Source organism: Schistocerca nitens, chromosome 2, assembly GCF_023898315.1.
Source record: "Schistocerca nitens isolate TAMUIC-IGC-003100 chromosome 2, iqSchNite1.1, whole genome shotgun sequence".
Classification (NCBI taxonomy): domain Eukaryota; kingdom Metazoa; phylum Arthropoda; class Insecta; order Orthoptera; family Acrididae; genus Schistocerca; species Schistocerca nitens.
Window position 1 is genome coordinate 461377418 of NC_064615.1, and position 21798 is coordinate 461399215.

Here is a 21798-nt window from a genome sequence, read left to right on the forward strand (position 1 = left end):
TCAATAAGAACGGATACTAAGTAACTGCTGCTTGTAGTGAAGATTGTGGGGAATGATCTGCAGGAAACTTACGTTAATAAATTAACTATGTGTAAATCAAAGTACGACTATCAACCATGATTCGCCATCCCGCTTCCCGTCCTGTTAATAGTTGTCGTATGGATTGTGCAAGGTCGTATTAAAGGTTCCACGTACCAATACTCTTAAGTATATTGTCGAACTTACTGATTTCTGGCATTATATGCATGTTCCTCGATGTTTTAATAATATTTCTTAGTAATTTTGGGTAGCTCTTGTAGTGTGCAACTACTTGTTCCTGCAGATACATTTCACTTTTCCATTCACAAGATACTTTAATCCATTCACTGATCCAAGATTTTTACATGGGTGTTTAATGCCCTTTTTGATAACTATCAAGGAATGGATTATAAAGTTTATGTTAGCATTTGGTTCATTATAAATTTCATCCCAGGTCATGTCTTTTGGGCTATTTTTAAAAGCATCCGTCCAGAAATCATTAATTATTCCAACGGATTTCCATTGAGGAATGGTTCAAATGACTCTGAGCACTATGGGACTTAATTTCTAAGGTCATCAGTCCCCTAGAACTTAGAACTACTTAAACCTAACTAACCTAAGAAAATCACACACATCCATGCCCGAGGCAGGATTCGAACCTGCGACCGTAGCGATCGCGCGGTTCCACACTGTAGCGCCTAGAACCGCTCGGCCACTCCGGCCGGCCATTGAGGAATATCTGTACTGTAAGGCACTATGTTATTTACCCTAATTGTGCATCATGGTGAGAGAGAGCATTCGTTGCTGGGTAAAAAGTTATTTTCTTGCTTGAGCTCCAGCAAAGAGCCGGCAGCTATGGCCGAGCGGTTATAAGCTCTTGAGTCCGGAACCACCCGGCTTCTACGGTCGCAGGTTCGACCCCTGCCTCGGGCATGGATGTGTGTGATGTCCTTAGGTTAGTTAGGTTTAAGTAGTCTAAGTTGACATCTGATGACCTCAGATGTTAAGTCCCACAGTGCTCAGAGCCATTTGAACCATCCAGCAAAGAAAACATTACCAATTAGTGTCCTACTGTCTTTATCCACCCGTGTTAGAAAGTTCGTTATTAAGATCAAATTGTAGAACGCAAATAAGGTTTACATACCGTTTTTCCTATTAGGAGCCTTCAGAAAATCTGCATTTAAGTCAGCACAGACTGTTACCTGCTTGCTACTGTTTGACAGATTACGTAATAAGGAATCCAAATTCCTCATAAAAAGTTAAATATTTCGCAGTGGGGATTTACGAGTATATAGTTACAATTAAAAGTGAACTATTTTTCAGTATTAATTCACAAGTACACATACCTATGTTCTGATCACTGCAAAATATATTTGTCTCAAAGCTATTGAACTTGTATATAGTCTCAATATATGTAACAACTGCTCCTCTTCCCATGTTAGTTGTGGGAGAGTAAGATGCTGGAAAGTAACCATGTATATGTAATTTTTCTAAACATGTAGTTTTGTGGTGCTCATATAGGCACAGATTGCCTACCTTTTCCGAGTTCTCTAAGTTTTCCAAACAGACAAGATTCCCTTCTACCTTATTATTCAATTCTATATTAATAACATTTAAAAGAAATACGCTAAACTTACTTTTCTGTTCAGTCTTAAACATTTTGTGTGCCTCTTCTGTTACTCTTTCAAGATAGGGTGCCTGAATCCTAATGACGTAACATTGTAAAAGAGTCTTAGTATGTGACATAATGTGTAAATAGAAGAGTATAACTGAAATTTTTATATATCACGACGAAGCTGTTATTTGATTAGTCACATCTGAAGTTGGAAATCAATTGCTGAAACCTGTAATGTGAACTTTGTAATTATCAAGCGACTTTTGGCGTAATAAATTATTATACAGAATACTGTATTCTTACGTTACAGATATCAACAGCACTGATTTCTAAGAGCATATGCAGCTGTTTTATTCTTTTCGTTTTCCTGTGTTTTTCATTCTTGTAACTACTCTGACGGATGGTAATTTTGATTCAAGTACGGAAAGGTAGGCAGCAGATACCAATGCAGAAATAACCAAGTGTACCAGTAAGGATTGGGATGTGCAAGTAGCAGAGCGCTACCAGCATTACTTATACATGTTTTACAGAATGGAATCTAACGTAAATGTCATTACACGCCGAGAATGATCGGAGTATGAACTGGGAGCATTATTGGGACTTTAGATGCATCAGATATTTCGTTTTGGCAATTATAAACTCAATATTTATCCAAAGCTTCGACCTGTTAGCGTTGATTCCATACTGTGCAAACAATATACCCAATGAACATGAGCGCCCATGCCTGAGCAGGATTACGTGTGCCAAAAGGCTGGCGACGCTGCGCTATAAAACATCAACTACGGTTAGCTGCAGTGCAGTTGAATTTACTTTGATGGGATGTGGCAGTGGAAGGCCGACAAGAGTGTCGTTGTTATCAATACGAAATTAGCTCTGGCAGCTGCTGCCGCCATGCAGTAACCATGACTCGAAAATATGCCTTAAATCTATGAACCAAGGATATTGTTGGAATGAGCTAATAATACGTGTAGGTCTGCCATCTGGCGTGCCAACAGTTGGCATATATACCGGCCGTAATAAAGAGGTTGTGCAAAACTATGATGTTTTTTATTTTTTTTAATGTTACGGCAGTATATTTCCTTCGGCAATTCTTTTACCTGCTGGAATTAAGCCAGCTATTGGGTGGAAACCATTATTTTCAGCTAGTAGGTCAACGTATTCGCTGTGTGGACTCTCTGAACGCTAACAATAGCAGAAGTTTTCAGAGTAATAGCATGACGTGCCACCACGTCAGTTCCGAAGATTAGTTTGTCCACGTGCATTGTCAGAATACGGGAGTACGGGAGTAAAAATGCGATGTGCGTGGACAGTCAAAACTTCTGTGCAATTGGCAGCAGCCAGAAATGAGCATCATCAATACAAAATTCGAGAAGGTGCAGACCAATGTAGCAGTCATATGTGATTAATAGTGCAAGAAAGGAACTGAGACCAGGGTAACGTTTTGTCGAATTCGAGGTCAGCAGCGACAGAGCACAAGCTCATATTTGCAAAGGAGGGCTAAGGAAATCTGTTGTGGCATTTTCATAGATTCCCTCCTGACTCGCAATGAGCGATTTTAGAGAGAATCTGAATCCTGATCTTGGGACGGGTATTCAAACCTACGTCCTCCACAGGGTGAGTGTAGTCTCAGCAGCTGCGCTTCCTCACTTAGGCTTGGACGCTATTCGTTACAGTCCCTCAGCAAGCACTGTAGATGCTTCGTGGCACCGCTTACACAGATTTCCCAGGAACACATACAAACCCTCGTTGACTCCATGACGATTGGATGCCATGATTTCAGCATGTGGGGACCACTCAACATACTGTGTTCTAAAAACAGCTATTTTATACGACTCTTCTGTAAGGTCATATAATTAATCTGCGGTATAAAACTCAGTTCAGTTATATGCTCTTGCGTGAATAGCTGTGTAACTTACATTTTCAAGCACGTCAGTGTAAATTATTTGTTTGAGAATCACGCAGTAATAATATAAATGAAAGTTTTCTAGGGCCCTAATTTATTCATTCATCGTACAATACGATCTCTTTGATGCTGCTGGTCTTGAATGTTTAAAGAAGGAGATATCTAATAGATACGTCTGTCTGTCATATTGTGTGCCCGTTTAGCACCACTCAGGAATGTACAGCTGAAGATGTGTTGAGCGGTACCTCACGTGGTGCAAGACCTGCAACACTACAATGTTCTTTCTTCGGACTGGTCTACTCTGCTGCCGAATAAGTGTGCTCCGGTATGGCTTAATAGTTCACAAGTGAGAAAAACCGATGTTCAGCTAAGTGCAGTAATGAAGACAATAACGCGAAGCATCAGATCTACTCCTCTTCAGTGGTTACCATCTCTAAGCAAATTGCGCCACCCGATCTGTAAGACGGAATGCTCTTCCCATGGAATAGGAAAAATAACTTAAAATTCCCCAGCTTCCAATACACTCGGATGTGCCTGCACTTAGAATGAGCCAATTGAAACTGAGCAGTTACCAATCATGTCGGCAGAATTGCGGCGATCATCGGATTTCAACGAGAACAGAAAATTCTCAGAAACGTGGAATAGCATTGCCCATGATGAATGTCAGGCTCTTATAAGACCTGGGACGAGGTGAAACGTCGTGGAATCATTGCGACATGTTTGGAAGACAATTAATAGGGCTTGTACAGGCCACGGCATCTGTGCAGAATACCTCAGCCAATAGGGTATGGTTTCATCTTCTCATTCTGACTGAACATTAGACATAAGACCATCAAATATATATCAGCAAGCTATAGCAGACGAGCTTAAGTCGAAAATCTAGAAAAGTTATTTGAAGAGACAACGCAGCCACTGAATAGATTTAATATTTTAATTTTATTTATTTTGTAAAATTATGCAATTAATGTATGTTAGTTGCACTTCACTTTGTGTAGACATACGAACATAAATAAATACGATCTCAGTGGTGCTTTTGTTCCCATAGACATCACAGACACCAAATTTTATTTCTGGTGATAATCGCAATGCAAATCCACTTGTGGAAAAAAATATGCGTTAGTAAGCATCAGTACGATATAAATCTATTTTTTTTTTTTTTTCAGAAGTACTAAGCGTAGTTGAGTGGCACGTACCGGTGTCCACTTCCTTAGCTGCGATGTAACGCTCACGCCGTCATGACAATAACTACGGCGTACGAGATGTACTAGGCAGAGTAGGCTAAAAAGCGCTGTTTGGCCACCCACATTTTGATTTTTCATGACGTCTGCAAGTTGCTTCAGCAGTTTCGTCTGCGGCAGCACAGCTAACTCTCCTGCGCTTCACAAAGTCAGTGATCGCTGGTCAGATTCATGGGACAACGATTATTACTTAGAAAAATAAATAAACATAAAATAAAATCTTACCGGTGTGTTTAATATACAACGTTGATAATAGTCGCAATACTTACATCACTGTTTTTGTAATATTAGTGTGATGAAATATTCATAGCTGAGTGAAGCACTGAAAACCGGTAACGTTAGTGGCTATGTTCGAATATAACAAATTTCCTTGAGAGAGAAAATAAAGCGTTTGACACAGTGCCCCACTGGAGGCCGTTAAACGAAGATCCAGGCATACAGAATAGGTTCTAAGATATGAGAGAGGCTCAAAGACCTTTTAATTATTAACACGCAGTTCGTTGTCTTGGATGGCCAATGTTAATCAGAGACAAATGTATCGTCAGGAGTGCTACAGGGAAGCGTGATAGGACCGCTCGCATTCTCCACGTAAGTAAACCATAGAAAAGATAGGGTGCACAGCAGTCTGCGACACTTCACCGATAATGTTCGTGAATGTGTCATCTTTGAATGACTGTAGGAGGATACAGGATGACTTGGACAAAATTTCTGAGTTGTAAAGCGACATGAAATGGAACGAGTACGTAAGGTCTGATGACAAAGCGAATGGTCGACTTCATTTAACTGGGTGAATTATACGGTAGTGTACATATATAGAGGACACCACGGACATAACAGTTGCGCAAGCAATTTTTGAGTACTGTTCGAGTGTTTGGGAACGCCACCACATTGGATTAAGGAAAGCCATCGAAGTAATTGAGCGGCGTTCTGTTAGATTTGCCACCGGTAGGTTCGATCGACACGCGCGGAAATGCTACGTGCATTTAAATGGGAATCCCTGGAGGGAAGAAGACCTTCTTTTCACGAAACATCATTAAGAAAGTTTGAAGAACCGGCAGTTTCGACCGACTGTAGCACGGTTCTGCCGCCAGCAACGTACATCTCGTGTAATGAAAACCAAGATAAGAGAAATCATGCTTCGTACAGAAGCATTCAGACAGCCGTTTTCCCCTCACTCCGCTTGCGAGTGGAAGAGGAAGGGAAATAACTAGCACTAATACAAAGTACCCTCCGTCATGCGCCGTATGGTGGCTTGGAGGTATATGAAGCTATAGTTCGTCTCAGTGGTATTTTACCGCTTGTGTATGTGCGATTCTCACATGTTTCTGTTGTTTGTTATTTCTTTTTATTTTTAATTTAAACCGCACTGTTGAGGAATCGCTGAAGATGAGTATGCCTATTCCGAGACGCTCGTGTTGTATCCAGTGACCGTGGTTCACACGGTAGGCGATATCCATTTTCCTCGAAGTGGACACACTCACATAAAGTGCGCCCCTGATATGTAGGCTAACGGGCAAGACCTGTTCAGTCGGAACGTTGAAATGTGCTTCCCCGTTCGTTGCTAATGAGGCGCAGATTCCTGTGAACGGTGCGAAATATATTTCCGGGAACCGCAGAACACTATCCAGCTAGAACCAGACATGGCTTTACTGCCGTGTATGACATCATAGATTATTTTCCTCGTCGGTTTTTGTTTACCGTATGAAAGAAATTCCCGATAACCAGTTGTGCAACTCGCCACATCTGCAACACGGCAACTACCCGCTGCCTCAGGTGCCACATTTCGTACGACTGGGTGTAACGTCATGTCGATATCGATGTTGTTAAAAAAGCAGTCCTGATTCCAGTGGTCAGTCATGAATCTCCCACAAAGACACCACATGGGATACGCATTGGCTTAACAGTGAATGTCATCCAGAATGAGATTTTCACTCTGCAGCGGAGTGTGCGCTGATATGAAACTTCCTGGCAGATTAAAACTGTGTGCCCGACCGAGACTCGAACTCGGGACCTTTGCCTTTCGCGGGCAAGTGCTCTACCAACTGAGCTACCGAAGCACGACTCACGCCCGGTACTCACAGCTTTATTTCTGCCAGTACCTCGTCTCCTACCTTCCAAACTTTACACAAGCTCTCCTGCGAACCTTGCAGAACTAGCGCTCCTGAAAGAAAGGATATTGCGGAGACATGGCTTAGCCACAGCCTGGGGGATGTTTCCAGAATGAGATTTCCACTCTGCAGCGGAGTGTGCGCTGATATGAAACTTCCTGGCAGATTAAAACTGTGTGCCCGACCGAGACTCGAACTCGGGACCTTTGCCTTTCGCGGGCAAGTGCTCTACCAACTGAGCTACCGAAGCACGACTCACGCCCGGTACTCACAGCTTTACTTCTGCCAGTAGCTCGTCTCCTACCTTCCAAACTTTACACAAGCTCTCCTGCGAACCTTGCAGAACTAGCGCTCCTGAAAGAAAGGATATTGCGGAGACATGGCTTAGCCACAGCCTGGGGGATGTTTCCAGAATGAGATTTTCACTCTGCAGCGGAGTGTGCGCTGATATGAAACTTCCTGGCAGATTAAAACTGTGTGCCCGACCGAGACTCGAACTCGGGACCTTTGCCTTTCGCGGGCAAGTGCTCTACCAACTGAGCTACCGAAGCACGACTCACGCCCGGTACTCACAGCTTTACTTCTGCCAGTACCTCGTCTCCTACCTTCCAAACTTTACAGAAGCTCTCCTGCGAACCTTGCAGAACTAGCGCTCCTGAAAGAAAGGATATTGCGGAGACATGGCTTAGCCACAGCCTGGGGGATGTTTCTAGAATGAGATTTTCACTCTGCAGCGGAGTGTGCGCTGATATGAAACTTCCTGGCAGATTAAAACTGTGTGCCCGACCGAGACTCGAACTCGGGACCTTTGCCTTTCGCGGGCAAGTGCTCTACCAACTGAGCTACCGAAGCACGACTCACGCCCGGTACTCACAGCTTTACTTCTGCCAGTACCTCGTCTCCTACCTTCCAAACTTTACACAAGCTCTCCTGCGAACCTTGCAGAACTAGCGCTCCTGAAAGAAAGGATATTGCGGAGACATGGCTTAGCCACAGCCTGGGGGATGTTTCCAGAATGAGATTTCCACTCTGCAGCGGAGTGTGCGCTGATATGAAACTTCCTGGCAGATTAAAACTGTGTGCCCGACCGAGACTCGAACTCGGGACCTTTGCCTTTCGCGGGCAAGTGCTCTACCAACTGAGCTACCGAAGCACGACTCACGCCCGGTACTCACAGCTTTACTTCTGCCAGTAGCTCGTCTCCTACCTTCCAAACTTTACACAAGCTCTCCTGCGAACCTTGCAGAACTAGCGCTCCTGAAAGAAAGGATATTGCGGAGACATGGCTTAGCCACAGCCTGGGGGATGTTTCCAGAATGAGATTTTCACTCTGCAGCGGAGTGTGCGCTGATATGAAACTTCCTGGCAGATTAAAACTGTGTGCCCGACCGAGACTCGAACTCGGGACCTTTGCCTTTCGCGGGCAAGTGCTCTACCAACTGAGCTACCGAAGCACGACTCACGCCCGGTACTCACAGCTTTACTTCTGCCAGTACCTCGTCTCCTACCTTCCAAACTTTACAGAAGCTCTCCTGCGAACCTTGCAGAACTAGCGCTCCTGAAAGAAAGGATATTGCGGAGACATGGCTTAGCCACAGCCTGGGGGATGTTTCCAGAATGAGATTTTCACTCTGCAGCGGAGTGTGCGCTGATATGAAACTTCCTGGCAGATTAAAACTGTGTGCCCGACCGAGACTCGAACTCGGGACCTTTGCCTTTCGCGGGCAAGTGCTCTACCAACTGAGCTACCGAAGCACGACTCACGCCCGGTACTCACAGCTTTACTTCTGCCAGTACCTCGTCTCCTACCTTCCAAACTTTACACAAGCTCTCCTGCGAACCTTGCAGAACTAGCGCTCCTGAAAGAAAGGATATTGCGGAGACATGGCTTAGCCACAGCCTGGGGGATGTTTCCAGAATGAGATTTTCACTCTGCAGCGGAGTGTGCGCTGATATGAAACTTCCTGGCAGATTAAAACTGCGTGCCCGACCGAGACTCGAACTCGGGACCTTTGCCTTTCGCGGGCAAGTGCTCTACCAACTGAGCTACCGAAGCACGACTCACGCCCGGTACTCACAGCTTTACTTCTGCCAGTACCTCGTCTCCTACCTTCCAAACTTTACAGAAGCTCTCCTGCGAACCTTGCAGAACTAGCGCTCCTGAAAGAAAGGATATTGCGGAGACATGGCTTAGCCACGGCCTGGGGTATGTTTCCAGAATGAGATTTTCACTCTGCAGCGGAGTGTGCGCTGATATGAAACTTCCTGGCAGATTAAAACTGTGTGCCCGACCGAGACTCGAACTCGGGACCTTTGCCTTTCGCGGGCAAGTGCTCTACCAACTGAGCTACCGAAGCACGACTCACGCCCGGTACTCACAGCTTTACTTCTGCCAGTAGCTCGTCTCCTACCTTCCAAACTTTACACAAGCTCTCCTGCGAACCTTGCAGAACTAGCGCTCCTGAAAGAAAGGATATTGCGGAGACATGGCTTAGCCACAGCCTGGGGGATGTTTCCAGAATGAGATTTCCACTCTGCAGCGGAGTGTGCGCTGATATGAAACTTCCTGGCAGATTAAAACTGTGTGCCCGACCGAGACTCGAACTCGGGACCTTTGCCTTTCGCGGGCAAGTGCTCTACCAACTGAGCTACCGAAGCACGACTCACGCCCGGTACTCACAGCTTTACTTCTGCCAGTACCTCGTCTCCTACCTTCCAAACTTTACACAAGCTCTCCTGCGAACCTTGCAGAACTAGCGCTCCTGAAAGAAAGGATATCGCGGAGACATGGCTTAGCCACAGCCTGGGGGATGTTTCCAGAATGAGATTTTCACTCTGCAGCGGAGTGTGCGCTGATATGAAACTTCCTGGCAGATTAAAACTGTGTGCCCGACCGAGACTCGAACTCGGGACCTTTGCCTTTCGCGGGCAAGTGCTCTACCAACTGAGCTACCGAAGCACGACTCACGCCCGGTACTCACAGCTTTACTTCTGCCAGTACCTCGTCTCCTACCTTCCAAACTTTACACAAGCTCTCCTGCGAACCTTGCAGAACTAGCGCTCCTGAAAGAAAGGATATTGCGGAGACATGGCTTAGCCACAGCATGGGGGATGTTTCCAGAATGAGATTTCCACTCTGCAGCGGAGTGTGCGCTGATATGAAACTTCCTGGCAGATTAAAACTGTGTGCCCGACCGAGACTCGAACTCGGGACCTTTGCCTTTCGCGGGCAAGTGCTCTACCAACTGAGCTACCGAAGCACGACTCACGCCCGGTACTCACAGCTTTACTTCTGCCAGTACCTCGTCTCCTACCTTCCAAACTTTACAGAAGCTCTCCTGCGAACCTTGCAGAACTAGCGCTCCTGAAAGAAAGGATATTGCGGAGACATGGCTTAGCCACAGCCTGGGGGATGTTTCCAGAATGAGATTTTCACTCTGCAGCGGAGTGTGCGCTGATATGAAACTTCCTGGCAGATTAAAACTGTGTGCCCGACCGAGACTCGAACTCGGGACCTTTGCCTTTCGCGGGCAAGTGCTCTACCAACTGAGCTACCGAAGCACGACTCACGCCCGGTACTCACAGCTTTACTTCTGCCAGTACCTCGTCTCCTACCTTCCAAACTTTACACAAGCTCTCCTGCGAACCTTGCAGAACTAGCGCTCCTGAAAGAAAGGATATTGCGGAGACATGGCTTAGCCACAGCCTGGGGGATGTTTCCAGAATGAGATTTTCACTCTGCAGCGGAGTGTGCGCTGATATGAAACTTCCTGGCAGATTAAAACTGTGTGCCCGACCGAGACTCGAACTCGGGACCTTTGCCTTTCGCGGGCAAGTGCTCTACCAACTGAGCTACCGAAGCACGACTCACGCCCGGTACTCACAGCTTTACTTCTGCCAGTACCTCGTCTCCTACCTTCCAAACTTTACACAAGCTCTCCTGCGAACCTTGCAGAACTAGCGCTCCTGAAAGAAAGGATATTGCGGAGACATGGCTTAGCCACAGCCTGGGGGATGTTTCCAGAATGAGATTTTCACTCTGCAGCGGAGTGTGCGCTGATATGAAACTTCCTGGCAGATTAAAACTGCGTGCCCGACCGAGACTCGAACTCGGGACCTTTGCCTTTCGCGGGCAAGTGCTCTACCAACTGAGCTACCGAAGCACGACTCACGCCCGGTACTCACAGCTTTACTTCTGCCAGTACCTCGTCTCCTACCTTCCAAACTTTACAGAAGCTCTCCTGCGAACCTTGCAGAACTAGCGCTCCTGAAAGAAAGGATATTGCGAAGACATGGCTTAGCCACAGCCTGGGGGATGTTTCCAGAATGAGATTTTCACTCTGCAGCGGAGTGTGCGCTGATATGAAACTTCCTGGCAGATTAAAACTGTGTGCCCGACCGAGACTCGAACTCGGGACCTTTGCCTTTCGCGGGCAAGTGCTCTACCAACTGAGCTACCGAAGCACGTCTCACGCCCGGTACTCACAGCTTTACTTCTGCCAGTACCTCGTCTCCTACCTTCCAAACTTTACAGAAGCTCTCCTGCGAACCTTGCAGAACTAGCGCTCCTGAAAGAAAGGATATTGCGGAGACATGGCTTAGCCACAGCCTGGGGGATGTTTCCAGAATGAGATTTTCACTCTGCAGCGGAGTGTGCGCTGATATGAAACTTCCTGGCAGATTAAAACTGTGTGCCCGACCGAGACTCTAACTCGGGACCTTTGCCTTTCGCGGGCAAGTGCTCTACCAACTGAGCTACCGAAGCACGACTCACGCCCAGGAGAGCTTCTGTAAAGTTTGGAAGGTAGGAGACGAGGTACTGGCAGAAGTAAAGCTGTGAGTACCGGGCGTGAGTCGTGCTTCGGTAGCTCAGTTGGTAGAGCACTTGCCCGCGAAAGGCAAAGGTCCCGAGTTCGAGTCTCGGTCGGGCACACAGTTTTAATCTGCCAGGAAGTTTCATATCAGCGCACACTCCGCTGCAGAGTGAAAATCTCATTCTGGAAACATCCCCCAGGCTGTGGCTAAGCCATGTCTCCGCAATATCCTTTCTTTCAGGAGCGCTAGTTCTGCAAGGTTCGCAGGAGAGCTTCTGTAAAGTTTGGAAGGTAGGAGACGAGGTACTGGCAGAAGTAAAGCTGTGAGTACCGGGCGTGAGTCGTGCTTCGGTAGCTCAGTTGGTAGAGCACTTGCCCGCGAAAGGCAAAGGTCCGTTCGAGTCTCGGTCGGGCACACAGTTGTAATCTGCCAGGAAGTTTCAGTGAATGTCATGTTAATCTGAGCAAAAATAAAGGGTCAAAAGTAAAGCCACCATGTGTGGTAGTCAGAGATTTGCAGCAATATATGGAACTGATATAAATATAGCAACAGACGTATTCTTGCTTCTTATTATTAGAGAGGATTCTTCACTGAGTTTTTGTCAAATATCATCCTCTTGAACTTCGCTGGCGCGCACCTCAATGACATTAGCGCTTTGGAGGCTCTTTCACATCATTATCAAATTGACGCTATATTTTATAATAATTTTGTATACTGTATCAACATCATTTTTCCAATCTTACCGTTTTCTGAAGTAGCCCTGTATATAATGCTGCGCTAACGGGTTTACTTGGTCATAGTTCAGCTGAAATCGGTTGATACGAAATGTACCAGTAGCAGAGCTTACGAAATTGCGTGACACCGTTATAAATAAGAACAAAAGGACTAACTATTTTTGAACCTATTTCTGCAGCCTTTGGGGGAAACCAAATGCTTACCGTCTCGTATTCCTCAGTTTTTGTTTAGTCTATGATTTGTGAAACACTTTGTTTTTGTGGTCTTAATTTCGTACTCTGATTTGATGCAGCTCTCCATGATAGTCTATTTTGTACAAGTCTCTTCATCACTATATAGCTACCGAATCGTACATCTTCTTGAACCTACCAACTGCATTCAAGTCTTGGTCCGCCTCTATAATGTTATCCCTGCCCCCCTCCCCCCCCCCCCCCCGTCCTTCCCTTCCCTCCCCCTGCTACACACACACACACACTCCCCTCTATTATCAAACTAACGATTCATTGATGCCTCAGTATGCGTGCTATCCCCAGATACTTTTTTTTAGTCAGGCTGTCCCCTTTTTCTCCCTAATTCAATTCAGTACCTACTCACTGTTTGTTCGACCTACCCAACTATCCTTCAGCACCCTCTTTTAGAAGATTCTATGCTCTCTTGTCTGAACTGTTCACCGTCCACGTTTCACTTCCATACAAGCAGACAAATAAAGTACCTTCAGATAAGTCTGCCTAACATTTAAACTTATAATCGATGTTAAGAAATTTCCTTGCTTCAGAAATGCACTCTGCATTTTACATCCTGCCATCATGAATCATTTTGCTACCCAAATATAAAAATGCATCTAATATTTTTAATGTCTCACTTCCTAAACTAATTTCTTAGCGACAAATACAGTACCATTAGAGAAGTCTGCCCAACATTTAAATTTATAATCGATGTTGAGAAATTTATTTATTTCAGAGATGCTTCTCTTGCTATTGCCACTCTGCATTTTACATCCTGATACCATGAATCATTTTGATACCAAAATATAAGAAAGCATCTAATATTTTCAGTGTCTTAGTTCCAAAATAATTCCTTAGCATCACTGATTTAATTCGATTACATTCCATTACTCTTGTTTTTGTTGATGTCTATCTAACAGCCTCTTTTCAAACACTTTTAATTACTTTCATACACATCTCCAAGTCTGTCGCTGTCTCTGAGAGAAATACAATGCCACTCACAAGCCTCAGACTTTTTATTACTTCTCCCTGAACTTTAATGCCCTTTTAAGATTCCTCCTTCGTTTCATTTACAATCTGCTCAATGTATCTACTGAATAACATAGGGGATCTCTCTCCCTTCTTAACTATTGCCCCTTTCATGTCCTTCGATTCATATGACTGCACTCTGCTTTGCGTAGTGATTGTGAATGACCTTTCGGCCCCTGTTGCTTATCTCCGAATTAGAACAACATTGTCGAATGCTTCCTCCACATCTACAAATGCTATAAATGTAGGTTTCCCTTTTTTAACCTAGCTTCTAAGATCAGTCGTAGTGTTAGTATTGCTTCGGGTGTACCTACATTTCCCCGCTTCCAAATTGATCTTCCTCCAAAGCTCGCCCTACGCAGTTTTTCATTCTTCTGTAAATAACTTGTGTCAATATTTTGCAATAGTGACTGATGGTTCTATAATAATAGCAGTCGTCAGCCCCTACCGCTTTTGAAATTTGAATTATTACATTTTTCTTGAAATCTGTCTTATATATGTTGCGCACCAGGTGGAGTAGTTATGTCATGGCTGGCTCTCCCAAGGCTGCCATTATATCTGAGGGAAGGGAAAATCATTTCGGGAGATGGGAACCATCTCTCGTTAGCTTTACACGACATCCAACTTCGTAAGTAGAAACTACAGATTCGTCTTTCTCCAGCAATGGACACTTAGCAGGAAGGTAGGGAGCGAAACGCACCGGGAATTGCACCCAGCGGTGAGATGAGTTTATGGAGCCCCAGAGTGCTGTTATGCTAGGGGCCTACTCGCTTCCGTGTCTTAGCTCACAGGTACGGATTGCAACAGCCTTTCTCTGGGGAAAGCACACCCCCAACAAGAACAACACACCCTTCCCTATTCGCTCCTAACCAGTAGCTTGAAACATTATAAACGGAGGAGATAATTTCATTAATTTAGGAAACGTTTTATAACTGCTTATAAATGTAGTTTCTCTAAATATTGCGCAATGACATTAATGAAGCCTTAAAATCAGATTTTGTACTGACCACGAACGTGCGTTATTAGGTATGCGCAAGCCCTTCTCCGAACTCAGAATAGCTCAGACAATCAGTTTTAAAGCGAGCTGTCGTTTATCTTTGAATATGAATGAAGGCGAACTAAAAATTACCCTGTAAGTAGGGTACAGCCAAATGCGAAAGTCATCTTAATGAGCGGAAAAAGTTAAAATGGTTCTGGATTTATAGTCCTTCTTTCTCCCATTTAGTTGCCTGGCCACTAAATATTTACATATTTGTCCGTAGCTGAAGCCGCTAAAGCACATTTGTGAAATGACGTACTAGCGAGAGGTACCTGGTTCAGATCCTGTTGGTGGAAGGAATTTTCACTGGCAGCGTTTGTTTATCGAGTGGAAGTGGTCACTGGTGTATAGATCTCGATTGTCAGACCATGCCTGGTGAAATTTTAAACCTCGCTACTGTGCCTGATGTGAGAACGAACCGCACAGTTGGGGTTACTCTGTAAGACTGAGCTTAGCGACGTCTTTGGTTACATCTGAAAGAGAAGGCAACCTGCAAGCAACGTGTTTTCACTCTGTCATCAACAATATTAATATGACGCTACACTTTCTGACTCTGTGACTAAGTGACTACAGATCCCCTCATTCTATGATCAATCACTGCTAGGAGTTTCTACTCCACTTATCGCTTGTTTCACCCTGTAGCTAAGCTGGTAAATCTGTTCAGAGGTGGGAGGAAGGCAAGGGCTCACCTCCTCGGACAGAACCATACTTCTAACCTTGAGGTGTTAAATACAAGCTTCAGTCTGCGGATGTTTTATTGATACACTCCATGCCCCGCCAGTCATCCACATTAAACACTGTAGTTGGAACAGAAGTGCCGCGCGGGATTAGCCTAGCGGTCTCGGACGCTGCAGTCATGGACTGTGCGGCTGGTCCCGGCGGAATTTCGAGTCCTCCCTCGGGCATGGGTGTGTGTGTGTTTGTCCTTGGGATAATTTAGGTTAAGTAGTGTGTAAGCTTAGGGACTGATGACCTTAGCAGTTAAGTCCCATAAGATTTCACACACATTTGAAAATTTTTTCGGAACACAAGTCCGGCACTTCACCAAGAAACGCTGACTGTGGGCCAACTCAGAGGATTCTGTCAATCAAACTGATAAGCGACTTAACTTTACCATTTGCTTAGCCTGTTTTAGTGAAGCCTTCGAAAATCAGCGTTACTGCCGGGATAATTGTGAGGACAGCCCCTATTGTGTGTGTGTGTGTGTGTGTGTGTGTGTGTGTGTGTCATACAAGACGAGGCATACATTAAATTTTAATTGGTATCCTTGTGAACATAATGACTTCAGTGGGCAAAATCATGATAATGTGTCACACGGAAGATCAGGTCGAGGGAACAAAGGACCAAGACGGTGATTTGAAAGTAATTTTAGCGTTCTGGAAGCTTTTATGGTTCACACTTGTATAGGGGTACAAGTTCGGGAGAAATATACTGCAGAGTTTCCCCATCAGGAAACAAGTGCGAACGACGACTCTAGCCTATGCCCGGAAATAATGCTACTTACGCACCTGACGAAAAAGGGATGCTGGGATGCATCCATAAGACATGATCGGATCTCAGTGTAATTTAGAATGTGTAGACACCATCAGCGGCTATGTAAATATCTAGAGTTGTAAATCTCTGTGACACTTAGAACGACCACCAGAGTGCATTAGTGTTGTTTGTATTTAGTATTGCTAGCAGGGTTGGTAGGATACATAAGGGGAGTGTACAGCGGATGTGACGGTGGCACGATTTTGGACGGCATGGGAACGTGGCAGACGGCATACTAGTAATCGAGGTTCCAGTTTACCACGTCTGATCACCAGGGAGTGTCGCCGTATTGTGCACCAAGCACACAGAAACCCCTTCACATCTACATCTGCTATGCACGAACAAGTAGAGGACTTCCTTCAGCATTCTGTGTCATCCCGCACCATTGGCCGGAGATTAACAGCAGCCGGGCTAGGATAATTAGCCTCCCACGCGTCCGCTGATGTTAACACCGGAATCCAAACTGCTGGTCTGCGGTGAATGGCGTCGCATGGTGTTCAGCGATGAATCGTACCGCGCTGTTCCGAATCAGCGTCCCCGGCGAGTGCGTTGGCAAGCTGCGGAGAGGCCCCATTCTTCCAATGTTTTGGAGGCTCACAGCGGCCTCACTCTCGGCGTCATGGTGTCGGGTGCCAAACGGTATAACTTTAGGTCAAGACTGCTAGTGGTTCAGGGAACTGCGACTGCATAACCCTGTGTCACGGACACACTGCGCGCTTATGTGTTACCCCTCATGCGACAGTATCGTGATGCCTCTTTTCAGTGGTTGTCCACACATGGAACGCTTCTCTATGATCTTTCTGTGCGATGTTCAGGTAGTGCCTTGGCTGGTAAGATCCGCAGGTCGGATGTGTGGGATCAGCTCGGACGTGAACTCTACCGCAGCACCAATATGCATGATTTCAAGGACCATTACGACAGTTGTGGACCGGTTTGTTCCAGGAGTCGATACAGGGGCTGTATGACACGGTTCCCAACCGAATCGGCGCATGCGTCCAAGCCAGAGGCGGTGCGACTTTATTCTGATAACTGGGTTCAAACTGCCAAGCTCTTTGCAAATTTGACTCAATTTAGCAGTCACTAAAATAACATTACATACCGTCTCGACTCATTAAGTTTCATTGCATTTTCTCCTGTCATTACGGGTAACTATTTTTTTTTTGTCAGACAGTGCAGCTCTTTTTTATTACCGTAGGAGTGTCTTGGAATATGAAATATTGCTTGGACTGTAAATCATCACGATTTAGCGATAGTTAAATAGTAAACGTATGTTTGTCATGTGATCTCTCCGTTGCTGTACAGGATACTTGAAGACCATCGAATGATCTAAACAGGATCTTCGACATTTTAAAATATAGTACTTTTTGGAATATCTACAAGCTTTGAGACACCACCTGCAGGAAATATATTGATATCTCTATCTACATCTATACTCTGCAAGCCACCTTATGGTGCATGACGGAGAGTTCTTTGTGTATCTATCAGTGGCCCTAGTCCTTCCCTTTTATCTATTTCATTCGCGAATGGTGACTGGTGCGCTGGATGCTTATTAACACACTTGATCTTTACTCGAGACATTCTGGCTCTAAAAAAAAGGTACGGTCAAACTTCCAGGAAACATTCATTACGCATAGAAGAATGAAATGTTTTATGTTGTCTTGGGTCTAAGAACGCTTTATTTCGATGTTAGAGCTCATTTCCTACTTTTCTTCATAATCACATTAATCATGGAAAAAACAGAAACAGAACGTACCAGTATTACCTGAAACTTTTCTTATATGAAATGTTCAAATTCCCTCTTGGTTACGTTTGCTTACAATGTCAGTAAGCTGTAATTCTTTGGTACCCTCCAGTGTCTGTTATTCCAATCGAACGATGGTAATACTGACGTGTGACTCACTTCACTGCTTTACTAGCATCAAACAAACCACCAACTGTTTAGTGATCATCAAGGACTATACAAACACATAGGATCAATCACTCATCACGGACTTTGTTTGCGGTACAGTGCAATGGAAGTGTACTCAAATGCGGAGTTGACAGACGCCCATTTGCAATATGGGTTAGCAAATGGTAATGACCGAGGTGCTCAAGGTTTGCATTGAGAGGGATTTTCAGAACGACAGAGGACGTTTGATGCAATTGATCGTCATCTTAGGAGGCGTGGGACGTTTAAGTCTACTACTCGCGATGGGGTAGGCCTAGTAGGACGAGGACACCGCAGCTGGAGAAGGTCCCCCTCCGTGCCGTTGACGACAACACTAGTGTCAGCGTGAGATAATTAGCTGCAATACGTAATGTTGACTACATGACTGTCTGGAATGCGCTACGTACTGTGTTCGTATCATGTACAGAGTGTGCAGGTACTATCAGCAGTTGGTTTTCCTGCAAGGGTAGACTTTTGCCAATGGTTCATTACACAACCTGCCTACCTTCACTTTGGTGCAAATGCGCTGTCCAATGATAAGGCTTCGTTTCAAACTATTGTTTGTTATAGCGTTGAAGCTTTAACAGGGGAATAATGCGTTTCCGTCCTCAAGATAGATGAATGCACTGGTAAACGTCAACCGCACGCGAACACCTTGGTCGAACACTGCCATCTGACGATTGGATCTCAGTGAAAAGGCGAAAGAAAGCTTGTGCTTCATGCTTAATAACCTATTTTGGATGCTGAGTATTTTGTAAGCCTTATCAGGGAGAACAGGCCAGTATGTGAAGTGTAAGACAAGATGTAGGAGTATGTTTAGTGTTGTCAGATCAAATTTGCAGAAAATCGGGGTTTAAGGTCTGACGGTTTAAAAAATCGGCTGGACAATGGTCTAAAAATCGGGACATAGAGGTAAAATTGCCTTAGTCCAAAAGAAAGTGCATCAAAGAATTAAATATACAGAAGCGTAGGCATAGTAACGAATTGTATGCGTTGCGCTTCTTATGAATATTGACACATTCAAACATAATATAGACTGATGTTTATGCTTGTTACTTTAGTTGCTTAATATACCTTATTAGCATGTGGCTTAATTCATGTGGTTTGTTTTTACTGTTTCCAAATAGATACGTAGTTTATAAATTGCCTCTACCAGTCGCGTTTACACTGACTGAATGAACTGAGAACGCCGACTGGTGTATTGCACACACCTAAAAGTCACCTGCCTTCCAAACAAAAGCACGGAACGAACAAACGGGTGGACGGGAGGGGCAGTCAGCGCCATGAAGTGGAATTTCTAACTGCAGCCCCAAGAAAAATCGCGGTCAGTCGGTGGCTGAGATATTGCGAAAAGTCGAAACACTACTAAGAAACAGTGGCGTGGTGGTAATAGTACAAGCAATGGAACAACACGGCTGAGTGTTATTAAAACGTACAGTTGGGATAGGCGCTGAGGATTTCATCGGCTGATTACCACCTCCTGGCGCACCATATTATAACTTTCTCTGTTACCTCCATCGATTCGCTCAGAAACTCAGTTCGGAACTTTAATGTTCTCGTCCTCTTTTGAAATAAATACGCACTACATCTGGAATTGTTAGCAATGCCCAAAAGTCGTGGCATTTGGCGCTCCGTGAGAGCGTTACGTGGGACATCACTTGAGACATAACCGCCAAAATCACGTCTGTCAACACGTTTACGTGCATATAAAACTACTGTCGAAAGTTGCAGAGAATATTGACACTGGCGCTAAGTGAAGAAATTAATCACAATTCATCAAAAACATAATGTTTTGCATTTAGAGTTACTGAATACATGATAGAACTATACAAGAAACTAATGCAATCAAACGTGACAAAGTGTACGTCTAGGATCATAAGAAAATTCTAGTGTCTGTACTTAAATACAGAATTGAGAAGAACATCGTCAACCATTCGTACCTGTAAGGAAGTAAAACCGGATTCATGATTTCTTTCCTACACTTCCATGTCTAAAGGAAAGTCATAAATTTCTCCCGAATGGAATGCGCCATTCTGACATCACTATTCTGTCTACAGAAGCGTAAGTTCTTGCTAATGTCGATGTTACCACAGCCACCACCTGACAAAATACTTATTAGTAAGCTTTTTTCTGATATTCCGATGATCATGGAGCATGCCCTAAACTTGTGAATAACGTTTGTATGACAAGTGTATTGCTGTTAGTGACCTGAAGCAGTTTTAGGGGTTGCCCAATTCGCCCTGTTAGTACCTTCCAAGTTGTGTGGAGGCAGGAGGCAGTGGAGGCAGGGAACACTCTATCATCAGAAATGACCTGGGCAACAGGGTTGAGCCCTGAAAACGATGATACTGCTTGCCACGTGAAGACATACGCAGAGCACTGAAACCTTAACCACAAGGGAGCTGGTTAAACGGGTAAAAGAGTTTGTCATTTCTGCATCACTTGCGCCTAGCCACTCCTCGAGAAGCTCTCGCTGCAGATGGCCTTCGCTAGATTTTGTGGGCTCATCCACTATGCCGCAGTCGTGAACGCTGGACGCAGCCACTCAATGACGCGGAGTTCCCAGAAATCGATAGCGTCTGCGCTCGTGACCAAGGACGGGCGGCGTCCATCAAGTATTTGCATCCGACGGCTCGCGTACCATTGTTGGCCGAGGTACCGAAGCAATTACCAGCCGAAGCGCTGCCATTGGTCAACGGACCGTGATGTCATCAGGAAGGCAGGAATATCACGGAATTCAGTTCTCCCTTGACGTAAGCGATGGCCCTGGATATTGTGTCTAGGTATACTTCTTTTGTTTATTAGACCCTGTTCAGTTCAAAATAACTATTGTTTTTATGGTCAATCTGAAAGCGCTATATAACAAAGTCAAAAAGAACTTTCAGAATGTTGTACCTCTCTTTACCTTTATACATGCGCGATTAGTTACCCGAGTTTTCCCAGTATATAATTATCAGTTTTGTTGATGTGGTCGTCTTCCACAGGGCATATGTAAATTGAATATTCGTTCATAATAATTACCAGGTCAACAAGATTGTTTTCACCATCACCAAATATCTCTTGAAACACGTTACGCCACTAGAATCGATACAAATTATAAAAATGGATGTACGTATGTATAAATGTATGTATCTGTGTTTCCAATCTCCTCCTAAACACTGGACCGATTTCAACCAGACTTGACAGATATAAGGTTTACCCTCCGGAAAGTATCACTGTGGGGGTAAGAACCACGGACTTACCAAGGGGTTGGGGTGGAAGAGCGGTGGAGCCCACGACGCGAGGATACTCACACTTCAGCCTTCCAGTATTTGAGAACGAGCATTTAAGAGACTACCAACCCACTTCACACATAATTTCAAACATGTACGAAACCTCTTCTGGCTGAAGACCCCAATAAAACAACGAATAGAAAAAATTTCATCGCTTACTTCGTTTTCGCTATTTGTGCAGTAAAGCTGCTACATGGAGCATGGCGTTTTAATTTTTTATTTCTTTACTGCTAATTGTATTCGTGACACATTTTGCAGATAGTGTTCATGTATACCACTGAATGTACCAGGAAAACTGACCCATAGTTCAGGAGATAATACATCAAAAACAGAGAATGCGTG

The 21798-nt window shown here is 44.7% G+C and overlaps 1 long non-coding RNA gene across 1 annotated transcript in view; it reads right to left on the reverse strand.

The window, feature by feature from the left end:
* Window positions 1-21798, reverse strand: part of LOC126236352 (uncharacterized) — a 294770-nt gene that overhangs the window by 67068 nt on the left and 205904 nt on the right. The gene's annotated exons all lie outside the window — the stretch shown is intronic.